Source organism: Lepidothrix coronata, unplaced genomic scaffold (assembly GCF_001604755.1).
Source record: "Lepidothrix coronata isolate B3197 unplaced genomic scaffold, Lepidothrix_coronata-1.0 Scaffold115, whole genome shotgun sequence".
Classification (NCBI taxonomy): Eukaryota; Metazoa; Chordata; class Aves; order Passeriformes; family Pipridae; genus Lepidothrix; species Lepidothrix coronata.
This window is the reverse complement of record NW_016690295.1, coordinates 2,634,809-2,648,569: the sequence shown is the minus strand read 5'-3', so window position 1 is coordinate 2,648,569 and position 13,761 is coordinate 2,634,809. Positions and strand designations below refer to the sequence as shown.

Genomic DNA, 13,761 nt, shown 5'->3' with positions numbered 1-13,761 from the left:
GAACTCCCATTGGCAGCAATTAAATACATTCATAGAAATTACTACTTAAATAGTTTACTTTTTTTCCTACCTGTGTTTGATAGCCAAGATATTAGGGTTTCTGAGCATGTAGCACCCTGTACAGAAATTAAATAATTCAAATCAGGGAATGTTTCCTGGTATGATGCACTTTACTAGTTTTCCCTGTGTGATCCTATACAGCAATTTGCTTTATACCTTTAAATTATTTTGGATCCAAACAGAAGTTGAAGGTGCTCAATAATCTCTCAATTTTTGAGTGTGTGACTTTGTTATTATTAACCCAGGGCACTGAAGGTGGGTCTATATCTAACTTTTAATCAAAAACAAATCTGCTTCACCTTCACTGTGATAAGCCTATGTTTTGACTTTGTGTGAGCTCTGCAGTGATTTGTGAGTGATACACAAAATGAAAAACCCTTTTCCCAGAGAAAGGGCAGGAAGACTTCAGAGATTTGCTCAGTTTGTTAGATTTACTTGAATTTCAAACAGCCAGGAAGAATAACAACTGAGAAATCCTAACTATTAAAAAGAGACTTCAGAAAATATCAAAATTAACACGTATTTAAAGGCTCTGACTTAGCAGCTGGGGATATGCCTACTCATAATACAGATGTATAAATCTCCCTTCCTGCCCTACAACATTAATAAAAAATTGCATCCTAGTTCTAGGGCATCACCTGTATTCATCTGAGTTTCTCAGGTTATACAGTCATGCAAAATTAAATTTATGTACAAACATGTTCAAACCAAGGAGATACATCATTTATCTCTTCCAGACACAATGTGAGATTCACTGTAGTAATAAATTGGCTTGATGAGCATGTGTGAGCCATTCTTTTTTTGGTTATACAAGCCCGTCAGAAGTACAATGACAAACACCTCAAAAAGAGGTTTGTTCCAGCGAGTTTATTGCCCAAAGTATTTAGTCAGCCTCCATTTTTTCTCCCATGCCACTATTTTAACTACTCAAGCAGCCAATAAAGCCTGTGGGAGATCCCTTCTTATACTGGGAGGAATCATATTGAAGCAATGACTGATTTCATCACTGAACTGTTCCATATAAACAAGTTTTAGCCAGTTTGTGCCTCATCTGCGGTGCAGGTAGGTTGATATGAGGGTGGTATACCTGTGTGGGAAGTTCCTTCCTTACAGTGGAGACATCAGTGAAAGATCACCATGAGTTATGTTTGGAGATGACTCAAGAACATTTTCTCTTTGCTTGAGAAAACTGGGATCTTTTGCTCCAGAGCCAGTCTGTTTCTGGGACCTCTTTCAGGTGTGTTCCTGCTTCCATGCGTTTTCTCGTGATCCCACTGAGTGCTATAGAAGGTAAGAAAGGAAGCCTTCAGGTTAATCTTATTTGCCCAGACATGAGTAAAATAGTTCTAGCATGATTAATCATCACAGTTAAGTCTTAATTAGGACACCCAATCTCCTGTTCCTCTTGAGATTTTAGTAGCCTTTCCCCACCCTATTTCTGTGATTTCTTTCATCATGTGTTGTTGTCACACCCATTGCTTTCGAAGAATTTTTGTCTGTGCATGGAAAAGGAATACCCAAGAACTGCAGGTGATGAAGTACTTTGGATTTTTAATTCATTCATGGATAGATCCATTTTAAAACTTCTCTTAAACCTGAGGAATGCAGGTGCTGTTTGCAGCCCTATTGGTGTTTGTCTTTCACTTTTAGAAGATGTTTCAGTGTTGTGCTGCTGCAGTGAATGTTTTGGAAGCCTTTCGTTCTTGTTCCACCCCCTTGGTGGGATCTTATTTAAATGGTGGCCACCTCCCTGTGTCATCTTTCTGTGGCCTCATGTTTTCTATTTCTACTTTTTTTGGTAACCCATTCTTTACTCCAAAGGGTTATATATTCATTGCTGAGGGCCTAAAAACTTTAAACTAGGTTGTGCTGAGAAAAGGCTCTACTTTAGACATGTTTACCCAGTTTACTTTTCATATGTCTGAATGCTCCCAGCCTTCCTCCCCTAACCATTCCAGATCCCAGAAGAGACAGTGCAAAAGGCTCTGAGGGTTTTTCTTTTTTTCTTTTTTAAATGGGATTTTCCCATTTGAAATCCACTTGTGTTTTTAGTATCACAAGAAGAACTGTTTTGGGGAAATTCTACACAGCTGTATAATGCAGTAATGTCTGAGCACCCTTGTAGCTGGTCAGTGAGGAAGTGTACCCTATCTCCAGGTACAAAGATGGAGGCAGAAGGATGGAGAAGGCTCAAGAGTTTCCCATGGAGCATTTTTGAGGACCATTTCTACTGCAAAGACTTGCCAGTTTCTGTTTGTGCACACTCGCCAGGGACCTTGCCATAGCAGTGTTCTGTAAATAGAGAGAAGTTTTGCACAGCCTGTACCAAGTGTTTGTACTTGGCAACAGTTGTTTATTCAAAGTTTAAAAAGGAAAAAAAAAAAACAAACACAAACCCACTGAAAACAAACATTGAAATTAGAGTTTCTCACAGGTGATTTGAGAGTTCTGCCAGTTCCTAAGATACCTTAGAAAAAAACCCCAAAGCAATGTTTTTCTTTCTATTTCAGAGAGAATTACCCTTTTTAGGGAGCTATTAACAGCTGAAATTTAAAATTTATGAATTCATTAGTTTGAATTGCAAGTTAAGTTCGCTAGACCTATTGTTGCCATTTGTAGTAGCAGTAGAGATGCCATCAGGTACTGAGGGTGACTTAATTTTTGACCAGCTACAAAGGAGCACACACCATCACATAATGGCCTGCAAGGTCCCTTTTAGACCAAATGGGAGGGTTTGGGTATTTTTCAAATGGTCACTGCTTTCTCCTAACTGCTTATTTACTGGTGACTGATTGCTAAAGGAATATCAGATCTGGGTATATAAAAGATGGTACAAGGCTGAAATAATTTTGTTCTCAAAAAGTCCCTTTGGTTGTGGTAATTTCATTACAGTAGCTAGTGTAACCTACTGTAATTTTTTGTAGAAAAAAAATAGCCGTTACAGAAAATAGCTTGGAAATCAGAACTGAAAAAAAAAAAAAGAAATATTTTCAAAATTTATATCACAGTTTCAGTGGTTTTTTTTTCATATTCTGTAATTGATAATTGCTGGAGGTGACAAAACTGAGTCAAAGATGGTCAGTTCACAAAGGTGTGCTGGCATTCATGGCTTAGCACATTTCTAGCTGACCAACTGTGCCTTCCTCCTGTGCAGTTTTCTTACAATTCCATCAGGAAAAGGCCTGGATATACCCACTTCCTCCTTTTATTTCCAGGAGGGTTGACATAAAGTGGTCAGAGACAGAAAATTACAGGAGATAAACGAGTTGAGGGCAGAGGTTTTAAAAGGTGTTTATGGGAGTAACTACTCAGTTCACATGGTTACATTAGCAAAATAATTCATTTGCAAATTCTGTTAGTGTCTTTTGAAGTTCTCAGCCAGGGAGATCAAGTGGTTTGACCTAAGGTGACAGCAGAAGTTCAGTAATTGAATCTGAATCTTCTTTACTGTCATCTAGCAGTTATCCTGGATGAGACAGTATTTATTGTTCTGCAGATTTAAGAGAAATGTAGAAATCGCTGTTTTAAAATGTAATTCCAAAATTACTACTTAAAGTGATTCTTGTCCATGTAGGCTTTTATGTCCAGTACTTCCTCTTGCATTATCTTTACACTGAAACACAGCTGCCATTTTTGCAATTAGAACATTAAACAGGGCATTTCCCCTCAGTGTTGTTTATACTCATTTATTTTGAAGTACCATCCTCCTACTGCAGAGTGTTATTTTGGCAATAAGTTACCAAAAAAACCCCGGTTTTATTTTTTTTCAAACGATTTTTATATGAATGTAATCTGCATTGCAAATCCACATTTCAAAGTAATTTCTGCAAATGTAATACTGTAAAACAAAGCCTTCATTTAAGTGAATACTTCATGTTGGGTTTTAGAGAGTTAAAATTTTTATCATATCAATATATTTCCATTACAAACTACTGCATTTTGAAAACAACTTCCAAGGAACAAGAGGTGATGAAATCACACAATAAATAGCTATTCTGTATTCAGTATCCATTAGTTGAGTACATAATTTCAAATGTTCATTAGTCTCATGAAGCAGAGACCTTACCTCAGTAGGTTTTATAATTGAAGCTGTCTGTTGTGAGTGAAGGAAAGGGAGATTGCAGAACATTGTATTAGATGGAGAATCTTGGAACGTATCTTAAAGAACTAGAGGTCTATTGAGGAGTTTTGTGGTCCCCTTTTGAATATGGGGGAAGACCTGTGTGTAATTCACTGTGGTCTTAAATATAGTATCCTAAAAAAGTGATCCACAAAGCAAAGAAATATCTTTTTCTCTTTCTCTTTTTTTTTTTTTAATATATTAATTTAGAGCTGTACTTTTTGTTCCTTCCTGGTACACAAAAAGGACTGAAAAATCGAAGGTTTAGAACATAAGGTACTTCATATTACTAGTAACAGGTGCTGCCTACTTGGACTTTTTTGGAAGCCTTGGTGTCCAAAGAAATAATGGGATGGAATTATCAGTGAAAATTTCTCACTGAAAAACAATGAGTCAAAAAGCTTGTTAGTCATAATTTTAAATAATTGTTGTTTAGTTTTGGCTGGTAGTTTACTGAAGCAAGAAACAGAAGCCTTTAACAAGGCCTCTAGGTTTCTACTCCACTACAAGTGACTTGGGGCACAAATCTGAGTACTTGAGTAATTTGTATTGTGGAAGGAGTGAACAGACTACCATCTTCAGACATATCTACATTTTTTTAAAAGTAACCTATTAAAAAATTTAAATATTTCCAGGCCTGTTGCCTTCCATATGCATCAGAATAAACAAGAGGGAAAAAACCCTTATTTCTTACATATACACACACAAAAACCTAACTCAAACACACACACACACACACAAACCTAACTCAAAAGCCTCCAGTAATATTTTTTGGTTCTATACTGGTCCCAGGTGATGTTTTTCTTTCAGATAGTCTTGCAGTGACAGCAGACCTTTAACTGAAACACATCTTTCACTGAAGGCTTCCTCATAAAAGGCTGAAAGAGATAACACAGAAAGAGGATGGGCTGTCAGGAAAATTGATGGTGGGAAGGAATCTCTGCTTTTTTCTTTCACTGAGCACAAACAAAGTGCCTGATCAGTTACTTAAACACTTCCCACTGTTCTAGTGCTCAAAAGTGGCCTGTGCAAGGTAAATCAAATTAATTACATCTAGCACTTCCCACAATGAAATAGCAAGCCCACTCAAACAGAAATCAATGAATGGTGGTGCTCTAGTTGCAACGCTGTCAGAAGGCATTTTAAAGTTTAGTTGTGTACAGCTGCAAGAAAGGGGTTTTCTTCTTCCCCTCCACAGGCGCAGTGAAGGCAATTATTCAGGTTTTCAGCCCAGTGAAAATGGCACATATGTAGTGGATGGTAAAGCACTTTTAAGGACAGCAGTAGAAGCGATATTGTGTTATGGCACAAAAAAACTGCTGTTTCATTGGGGGCGGAGCGAGGGGAGAGAAAGTGTGGACTTTTTTAGTGTATTTTTTTGGTATAGACTGGGCTCTGTGCTGTGATTTTTGCTTACACAATATTTTAGTGTCCCCTCGTCACTCTTTTCTGAATAGGACCTGAACCCCAGCTTGCCACATGCTGTTAATATTAATGACCACATCCCTGCTGTGTGAGTAAAATGAAAATAGCCAAAGTTAACAGGCAGAATGCGTACAAACTAGTCTGAAAAGGCTCCAAATAAAGCTGCCTGCCTGCATTTGTATGTGTGTGCATGTGAGCGCTCCATGTTCATTAAAAGCTGCAACTTTTAGAAAGAAAAAAAAAAATTGAGTTATCCAGGGGAGTAATACTGAGATAAATTTACTTATAGTAAATATGGTCATGAGTTCCTGCTCGTTTCAGAGTGAGGTCTCATTTTCTGATGTACTCTCTTATTTTTGAAAATACCTCTTAACAGTCAGAATGCGGATTTTGCTGATTATTTCCCTTGGAAAAGGCTGCAGAGAAAACTGAATCTACTGTGACTAAGAGATACAATTCTCACCTTTCCCCCCTTCTCAGAGGTTTGAGTTATATCTTCAGACATTGGTAGAAACAATGTACACCATGAGGAGTGGAGAGCAAGCTCCGTAGAGTTTCAGATTCCTGTAGTGGATCTCAGCTTCAGCACTCAGCAAGCTTGAACTGAATAAAGTCCCTGTTGGTCAGGCTCTGTGCCACAAATCATGTAAAAGCCAGGCTGCAGCAGTCACTGCAGGCAGGAAAGATTATCCTGAATCTAATTTCTCTTCCAGCTCCTACTGTCCTACTTAGACCACTGGGAAATTGATTTTCCAGCTTAGCCTCCAAGGAGAGGAACTTTTCCAAACTGATGGCTCCCAAGATAGAACAAAGTCAATTGATTAACGGGAATAATCCACTAATAAAAGTAGATCTAGAGGGTGGCTTAAAGGCATGAGGATTCTCTTTTCAGGCTCAGTCTTCTGAATGAGAAATAAGAAGCAGGGGGTGTGTGTGTATAGGCAGATGAGGTACAGATGGGGCTGTCTGGATGTTATCCAAGCCAGGTGTTTTGTCTCCTGCCTTTTCTGTCTTCCTCTTCTTATTGGGTTTATCCAGTCCACCCTACCAACCTCAATATGCTGTTTATTTCTGAATGTATCTTACATGTTTTCCTACAAATACCATTTTTTACCAGTCCAGGCCTTCAGAGGTTTTTCTTTAGACCACATCTAGAAGTTGGACGTAACTGGAATAACATTTCTTCTTTACCTTAGGAGTAGCTTACTACATACTTACTATATATCCTTCCTCATAAGGATAGACAAACTGCTAAATTTGCTTCTTTTTCAAGAATGGTAACTCTGAGACATTTGCAACTTTTGTCTTATTTTGAGTGATGTTGGATTCCAAAATTTGGATATGAGGAAAAGAATACTGCTAGGTTTAAACAAAAGCCTTGGGCTAACAGAGACTGGGGAAAAACCCCATCTAGAGTCCAGACAAGGATCCATTGATGTCATGGGTTTGGAATGTTCTGCCCAAGCCTGGAGAAACCATGCCCTGATTTAATCAAACCTATGCAGAAGACCTATTGTACCTTCTCTCTCCCTTTGTGTTCTTTGAATCGCTGCATTCTGCAGACCCAAATACCTGTTCCCCCCTCTAAAATACCCTAAAATAAAATGGGTTTTTCCCTATGATGTAAGTGCTAAGACCCAAAAGTTTGTAATTTAGGATTTCCCCTTTACCTCATCCCTGTAAAGTCCCTAATTGTAATAGCTCTGCCCCCAATGAATATGCAAGCCCCCTGTTGAATATGTAGACCCTAAACCTTTTAAATATGAACTTGTGAGTCCAATAAAGCATTCCAGCTTCTTGCCTCCCCTGGGATCCTGATAGCTTTATTGACCTCCACAGAGTGCATATGAGCAGTTTAAAGGTATTGTTGAGTAGCTTTTCCAGTCAGAGGAAAGGTTTCTCCAGAGACTAACTTTGATGCTTGGAGATCACGTCTGTAGAATATCTCTCCTCTCTGACTAAAACACAGACCTAAGTCATGCATTAAAGAAAGCCTTTTTGAATACAGCTCTTCTTATATATTTTACTGGATGTATAATCATTAAAAATTTATATTATCAGTATTCCTCACCTGAGTAGCCACCTATCTCTCCTTTTTCTTTCTAGTGGTACAAAAACTTGATACAATTTCTCCTACATTTTCTGATTATTGTTTATTGGCTACTTACCCCTTGCCCTAAACCCAAATCCATCTGGAATATACCTAGGGAAAAGCTCAGCTCTGTAGCACTGCTTAGTAGAACTTTGCATCATCTCAGTGCAGGCATATGATGTGGGCATCACCACCTCTCCTGCAATATGCTAAATTAATTTTTTCTAGTCTCAGTGGACTAGATTCAGTTAAAGATTTGAATTGTTCTACTTTTTCATAGACTATGTAATACTAGATGAGATAAAATATTTTGTGTTAGATCCAGAAATGAAAAGACAGCAAGATTCCTGCCAGATCAATATTGTCATTTCTGTTTGCTTGTCCTTTTTTTTATGGGGGAAAAAGGGAAGAAACAGAAAGCAAATCTTGTTCTACTCCTCCTATATATAATCTTATCTAAAGATGAAATAATTTTGTTTAGTTGGAAAAAGATGAGTAAAATATAGTCACAGGATAGACTTATTTACTTTTTTCCATCAAAAATGAAGGATTGCTCCTCTAGATGTTGACTTTTAAAGACTTCTACATGTTTTCTTGTTCTTGGTAGACCAATTTGTAAAATCCATTTTAGAGTCACGAAGTTTTAATATTTAAGAATAAAAATAACAAAATTACTTTGGTCTTCTCATACTTAATACTACAGAACACTGAAGATATCAGTGTTTGGCTAATCCCAGCATTTTAAATTCTTACTCTTAGTTGAAGCCTGTTAGTGGTGTAATAATGTTAATATTTTAAACTGTGCAAGAGAAAACTTAGTAAGAGAGAATTCTGGTAGTTGCTGGCATCTTTGTCAGTTTAGGTATGCTCAGCATCTTGTTTTGCTTTATCTAAACACATTACTTTAACTGTAGATAATACAAATAAAATGCAATAATAAAATTAATGGATAATTTTGTGGGAAAGATTTATGTTTAACCACAACTCCTAAATACTGCTCTCTTTTTCAACTCTGCCCATGTGAAGAACACTTTCTAGTTAGTTACTGTAAAAATTCATTTTTCTTTTCATTTTGTGCCATGTTCCATTTCAATAAAGTTTGTTTTATAGTTCAGTACTCCAGAAAAGGAACACTGCTGTCTGAAATGCAGGTTCTCAAATGTAGCTGAACGGATGATTCAATCCCAGCAACAAATCTTGGCCCAGTCACTGATCATTGACAGGTTTCATTTGCCAAGTGCAGTGTCTTCTGCAGTAATTCATAGTTCTTAGTTCTGCCCCACGTTTTCATAAGTTATGGAAAACAAGTGATGTATAAACAGAAGATGTCATATATCTCACAGGTCTGTTTCCTGCCTCTGTGCTGTGGTTATGAACCTAACACAAAATGCACTGACACATCCCTTGTTCTGTCCAGGGTGAAATGGGCTGCCCTCTGTAGCAACATGACTTTGGATCTTCCTCCACTGTTGAATTCTTTGGGGAAGTATTCTCTGCAGAGCATGAATATATGCAGGTCTTACACTGTCTTTAACACAACATTTAATTCCTTCCATCTTCCTGTTTATTGCAGGAAAAGAGCACAAGTGCTCTGAGGTTCCCTTTTTGCTGTTAAGCTTACAACCACTAAAAGTGATTTTTGTATTACTCCACGGTTGATTTATATGCAGACCTTTTTATTGTGTAGCAGTGATTTTAGGGGCCTGTGTCCTTGTGTAGGATCAGGGGCAGAAATGAGTGCATTGTATGTAAGAACAGCCCAGCACCCTTACAATTAAATCTGTGCTGACAGAACAGAACAGCATTTAGGCAATGGCTGATCTCTAGGACCAGGAGGAGAGATTGTTCCTTCTGTTCTTTGTGTCAGAACAGGGGACATATTTTGACTTAAGTCAGAACATCTCATAGTGGCTGTCATAGCAAATTCAGCTGGGCATAGGAGTGAGGGGGGGGGGTGTCTCATGATAATTTTGTCTTTGTGCAATTGCCAGTACATTAAATTTCCTCCAAGTCAGTTCTACCCATGACAGTAACTGCTAAGTAACTGCTAAGCTTCACCCACAAGGTTTCTCATCTTATTTTTTTTTCTCCTGTCCAGTTGAGGAGGGACACTGAGGGAGTGCTGAGTGGGTGTCTGACAGCCAGTGTGAACCCCCAACAGATGAGCAGGTTGAAAATTGGTTTATATAAGACTAGTGATCCTTTGCTTTAACCTGAGATTGCCTTCGTACTTTTGACCATTTTAATATTTAAAAATACTTCAGTTTCAGCCGCCTCACTGCAAATCCCTGAACTTTAAAACTTTACTTGTGCAAAGTTTCCATGTATCCACAAATCTTGCCATTGCTGTCATCCTTAATGTGTGAGTTTCCACAACTTCCCTGAGAGAATAAATGCTTCAGACAATTGGAAAGTGCCTGTGCCCTGGTTCTTCAATTTTATACTTTTTTTGGACATGACAGACCATATCCATATGAGTCAGTGAGATAAAGATGTTCCAGTACATCTCCTATAGAGGAACTAAAGAAATAACACCAACTTGTCATTCCAAATAAATTGTCCCAAATGATTACTTAGGGGGTGAGAAGAAACAAGTTCACGCTATTTATTGGAAAAAAAACAATATAAAGAAAGAGCACTGAAGGATCATTAGGTTGTGTCATACTGTGAAGGAAAACTAGGAACTGAGTTGTCTTCATATGTTCAGCATTTGGCAGATAATCGTTTGGTGATTCTGTGGTTCTTATGACAGCAGGGAAGTCATTGTGTCTTGATTCCCTTTCCCTTTTATTTGTGTGGATCTCTGCTAAGGAAACCCCTGTAAATCATGCTCATTCAGGAAACACTTTAGTCCAGTGGTCACGCTGATATTGTATAGTCAGCTATACAGAGATGGATTTAAACCTCTAATGCAGTGTTTTCCTGAATTCAGAACAGTCTCAAACCACTCTCGAAATGAGGAATCAAAATATCTGGCAGCAATGTGGTTTTCTGATTCAAATCCTCAATCAGAGGCTGTAACCTTATTTTTTTGAATTATTTTAAAATCTTAGTCTATTTCCATCATAACTTTAATGTTTCTTCCCCTGCTTAATCCAGATGGCATTACGGTAATTTTGTGCTTTTTTATATAAACATAGTAATTTCATGGCATATAATTTATAAATATTTTCTTATATTTAGTGTTATAGTTTTGCATCCATATCAGATAGATATTTAAAAATAAACATGAATTGTTTATCCTTGTTTTTCCAGATGACATCAAGCATCCGTTGGATGAATGTTGCTCGTCATTGCTTGCTGAGTATGTGATGGAGTTGGAGGGAGGAAGAACTGAGATCAGATTCCTGACCCTAGACCTGTTCCTAGGCCTTTTCATCGGAAAGTCCAAATTTACACTACTTCCTATGGTTTCTTTTGCTTGCAGTGGAATAGAGAGCTTGTTGAAAGTATTTTCTCATTATGGGCTTTGAGAGGGTGTACGGATGTGCTGCAGAATAGCATTTGGATATAAAAATAATTTTTGAAAATTGAAATAATGGTTTTAAAATTAGTGCTAATTTTGAGAGTAGCACGTGCAAGGTGCTGGGAATGGCAGTTCTACAGCACAGAGAAGACTGGGGAAATAAACTGATTAGTAGCAGTTCTTCAGGAAAGGATTTTGGTGTTACGGTGGTAAATTGAATGTGACTCTACAGTTTTAAATTATTGCAAGTAGAATAGGAGCCATGCTGGGTTGTATTTGAAAATGACTGTAGCCTAGATGATGTGTAAAATAATGTCTGCTTTGCACAGCATTCGTAATGCCACAGTTATGTCTGTCTTACTGTATTTTAAAAAGAAAAAAAAGGGAACATCTGAAGAAAGCTAAAGAGCGAGCCAAAAAAGATTAGAAATCCAGACAAGATATCACAGGCCTTAATGACCTGGAATTATTTAGCAGAAGGACAACATAATTTTTTCTCCATGTGGCTGACAGAACAAGAATTATTAAGTTTAAATTACAGCAAAACAGATCCATGTAAATATTAACAACTTTCTGATGGTAGAACAGCAAAGCAGATTTTTGAATCCTAAATCTCAGAGGTTTTAAAGTCAGGTTAAATAAATACCAGTTAGGAAGGACTTGGATATGACACATATTTGCTTTGAAATGAGGCTGAAATAATAAATGACTTCTCAAGACCTTCTGTTTCAGACACATTTTCTATGACTGGAATTCAGCAGGAGCTCCACTGAAATGTAGCAGCTGAGTCAGTAACCCTTGAACAGAAAGAGATCCACTGTGTTCTCTTACTTTCACTACCTTTGTCACCATATATCTGAAACTCTTCAGCCGTAATTTCTTTGCTTCCAGAGAAATAGTTAATCTTTGTAGCCAATATTACTTCACAGTGACATGAAACTGCAACAATATTGTGGTTTTGTTGCTAAGATGTAGAGACAGCTCGCTTTTTTTTCTCAAACAAAAGCAAATAGATTTAAAAATGGCAAACAAGTGTCAAATAATTGTCTCATATCATTAAATGAAGATTCAAAGATAATAATCTTGATATCAAGACAAAAATTACATTTCACATCAGACTTCTTGCTCTTCTTGCTTAATATAAAGTTAAAGTAATTGAGGAGAATAAAGTATTTGCATAATTATATTTTGGAAATTGTTGTTGTTCAGTCTGTTGAAATCTCCTGAAACACACGAATACATTGCTTATTGAACCTACTATTCCCAATTTTACCTGTTTCATCTAGAGCAAATCTCATTAATACTACCAGTAAGTATGGGAAATATTGTCTGATGTACTTTGAGATTAATTATGCTTATGACAATCTCTCCTTTATAAGAGAAAGCAATCCATTCAAACAATAGCAATTCTTTCTGAATTCACTTCAAATGTCATTATGATAGAATGCAATTTTGGGAATAATGCAAATGTTTCAGTAGCTGGAAGCTATTTTGTTTTAATGAGATATGCTCTAACATACCTCATATACTCTGCAGTTTCTACCATTGGCATGGTAAAGTAATACAGAGACAATGAATATGTTTAAATTTAGTGTTGGTGTAATTCATCTGATGCTAAAGCTAAATTTAGCTAGTTGCTGTATTTTATTTATGCAGATGACTCAAAAATAGTTTTTTTCTGCCAAGTTGTACCTTACAAAGGTTCAGTATCTAATTTTAATTTTCTTATAGCTATGATCCCTATGTTTATTGTAAACAGGGAGGGCTTGATGTTGTATTTCAGGAAGAGAAAGCACAGTTCAATTACGTATGCGATCCAAGCCAAAACCTATTTGCTTGCCAGGAGGCTGAGAAAAGAGGAACTGGTAGCTGTAATAAGAGCTTTAATTTTCAGAAGCTTCTTGTCTGTATGCTGAAATTTTTCCTGTTATGCCCTATTTTTGAGGACTAACATGCCCTTCTTTTCCACATGTGGTGCAATCTTGTTTTTTCCTGCTGACTGGGGGATTTATGTGACAATACCAACAGAAATAATTTAGCTTAATTGTGGATGTGTATTTCACTGGTTTTCTCTTGGCTGATCGTACCCAGAGATGATGGGAGTTGTGGTATTCTAAGCAGGACTTGTTTGGGATGAACAAAACTATATCATGGGTTTATGATCTTGAAGTCTTCTCTGGTGTTGCTGATTCTCTGCTGGGAGGTAGAGCTGTCAATGACCTGTAAGGAGACCACTGGAAAATAATAATTATTACTGGGGGGTGGGTGGGTGGGGCTGGGAGGTGGTGGTCTTAAGGTCAGGAATTCAGGGGTTGAACCTGAGAATGAGGAATTGAAGAAGCAATGAGTTGAGTAGTGCAGAATTTGTAGTGTAATCCTGTCAGTCAAGTGAGAGGGGAAGAGCAAGTGGCAAAGATATAAAAGCAGTAAGAGAAAGGGTGAAGAAAAAAAGAAATAAAGCTCATCAATAGCAAATGCCTCTTAGAAAGGTATTTTCCTGGTCCCTACAGAGCTATGCTGTGCAATTTAACAGATGCTTTGTTCTTGCAGATTATTTTTCACACAGCTTCAGCTTTACAGATAAAGCAAGGTCAGGAA

General features: G+C 37.3%; 1 long non-coding RNA gene across 1 annotated transcript in view; it reads left to right on the top strand.

Moving 5' to 3' along the window:
• LOC108502234 overlaps nt 1-12,109 on the top strand; it is a 33,808-nt gene extending 21,699 nt beyond the window's left edge. The window contains exon 4 of the long non-coding RNA XR_001876383.1: nt 10,953-12,109. This is a non-coding gene — a long non-coding RNA (uncharacterized LOC108502234). The remainder of the gene's footprint in view (nt 1-10,952) is intronic.
• Nucleotides 12,110-13,761: the final 1,652 nt, after the last annotated feature.